The sequence below is a fragment of the Melanerpes formicivorus genome, unplaced genomic scaffold, assembly GCF_026170545.1.
Source record: "Melanerpes formicivorus ecotype bairdi unplaced genomic scaffold, bMelFor1.0.p_v2 SCAF_2855, whole genome shotgun sequence".
NCBI classification, from domain to species: Eukaryota; Metazoa; Chordata; class Aves; order Piciformes; family Picidae; genus Melanerpes; species Melanerpes formicivorus.
Genome location: NW_027145206.1, coordinates 7,501 through 10,000, shown reverse-complemented (window position 1 = coordinate 10,000; position 2,500 = coordinate 7,501). Strand labels below are relative to the sequence as shown.

General features: G+C 38.7%; 1 pseudogene; it reads right to left on the bottom strand.

Annotated features, from left to right (window-relative positions):
* LOC137440363 (28S ribosomal RNA) overlaps positions 1-2,500 on the bottom strand; it is an 8,286-nt pseudogene that overhangs the window by 2,540 nt on the left and 3,246 nt on the right.

The following is a 2,500-nucleotide window of genomic DNA, read 5'->3' as shown; positions in this document are numbered from 1 at the left end:
GCCATCTTTTGAACTGGAATACAAGATGCCATCACAGGTACAAGGTGGGAGATGTAACCATTTTTTTACCCTATTTCGAATCATTAAATCCATTTCTTCCAAATTAGTAGATTTTACATTCGCCTGGTCTGCTAAGTAGATCAGTCTAGACACCGTGTATACTTTTAATATATCCAATTTTTGAAATGGTTTCAAAGGGGCTCTTTCTATACGATTGAGCCAAATTTCTAACTTTTTCTGTAATTCAGGCTTAGCTATCCCCACCCAAGGGTCAATTTGAAGGCCAAGATATTTCTCTGACTGGCCAGGGTGGATCATATTTAAAGGAGTACCACTTACAAGCCATGGAAGACAATCATTGATGGTATATGAATCTTTAGTTGGTTGTACAAGAAAACCATGGCATTTTTCACCTTGAGTTTTTAATCCAGTTAAATCACAAAATGCTTCCAAAATTTTAATATTCTTCTCCATTCCTTCGTGAGAGCTACTTAGCAACACCAGATCGTCTGCAAAAGCCAAAGTAGTTATTTTACCCTTCTCATATGAAAATCCCTCCCCACACTCTTCCAATTTGCATAACAAAGGATCAATACATAAATTAAATAGAATTGGTGACATGGGGTCGCCCTGTTTCACACCAGTTTTTATCCCTATTGCTTCCGTCTCCCCTTCCTTAGTTTTAATTGTAGTGTAAATGTTCTCATAAAAGTCCTTAATTAAACTTATTATATGATCGTCCAAACCCTTCTGTTTCAACACTTCTAAAATATGAGTATGACTTACAGAATCAAAAGCTTTAGCCAAATCAACAAAAACAACTCCAAGGGATTTCTTTTGATTTTTTGCACTCCTAATTAATAATTGTAGTAATTTTAAATTTTCCGCACATCCTGAAGATCTAATAAAACCTCTTTGTCTAGGATTAATAGGACACGCCTTTGCCAACCTCGCAGTTAAGATTCTAGAGTAGAGCCTCAGAATGATGGAACCAATAGTAATTGGCCGCCAGTTGTTAATGTCATTTTGGCGTTCGGGCGCTGATGACTTTGGTATTAAAATTGTTCGACATTCTCTCATCACATCCGGAATCTTACCAGTCAATAACCACAAATTAAACAGTTCTTTAATCTCTTCACAATTTGGGTCCATTTTAAGTAAGGCCTTCAGGTTAATCCCATCAGGACCAGGTGCTGATTTCTTATTCATTTCCTTGATATTCTTACGGATCTCTTTCTCTGTAATCATTTCTTTAAAAGCCGAATTAATTGCCCGTCCTATAGATTGAAATGCTCCAAGTCCTTGAAATATGTTCTGAGACTCCCACCTAGATCTAAAGGTGTTACTAATTTCTTCCAAGGGAATGGTACATTGTGCAGAGTCTTTCTCGTCCAAAATGATGTTAGCCAGCTTTTCTCGATCTAGTCGAAAAAGGCGTTGAAAACGGAGAAATTCTCCACGCTTTTTAGCTCTTCTTTTCATCCATTCCTTCTTTGTTTTCTTTTGCTGCGGGTTGCATTGGCTCTTCTTTAGTGTTTTGCGCTCAACTATTTTGTCAAACAAATACAAATATTCACTTCATTAAGTATTTTTAATGGGTCTTTTTCACCTTCTATTATTTCTTTATACGTGTTTTTAAGAATAGGCAGCTTCCCCGATGCAATTTTTTCTCTAATAGTCTTTTTATAGTGGGTTAACAACTCCCCCTCCCCCGATGACGGGATCTCAATCTCCTCCTTTAATTTCTTAATTTCCTCTGGTGTTTTCTCTTCTTCCGGCATCAAAGTTCCTTTTAACTGTCTTCTTTTATCACTAATCTGTTTTGCTGTCTTAGTTGTCAATTTCTCAGCGATCAATTTGTTAATATTTCTCCTCCCTTCAAATTCTTGACATAGTTTTTGTAGAATTTCCGTCTCCTCTTCAGACCAAATTTGCTTATGTGCACCTCGTTTGGAGATCTCTTTAGGGCGAGACGCTTCAATTCTTTCCTTATTTCTCAAAATTGGGTGAACTAATCTTTTATGTTGTCCCAAGCCAATTTTTGTCTTAAACGACTTCTTACATTCTTCACAGGTAAACCCCTCTGTTTGGATAGCCTCTTGAACTCCTTTGCATTTCGGGATGTGGCATGAGATACTATGATGTTTCTCATTTGTCTTCCCACAACGGGTACATTGGAAAATGATCTTCTTTTTCCCATGGACTCTCTTTAGATGGTCAATCAAACTCGTCATATTGCCTGCCCGAGTGGCACAGCATGGACATATTAGATGGTCACCTGGCATTCTCACCACAGGAGTCCCAGGACAAGTGTCAGCTGTATTCTCCAACTCGGACGATCCAGTAAGGGATGAGAGCTGACTTACGCCACTCAGGGTTTCAGGATAATCCACATCTTCACTCCAGCTCGTCTCTGTTCCACGAGCCGGGGAGGTGGGTCCCTCATACACCTCCGGCAGTACAGTCAGTTTTTCAGTCCAGATGGGATCATAGGTATTAT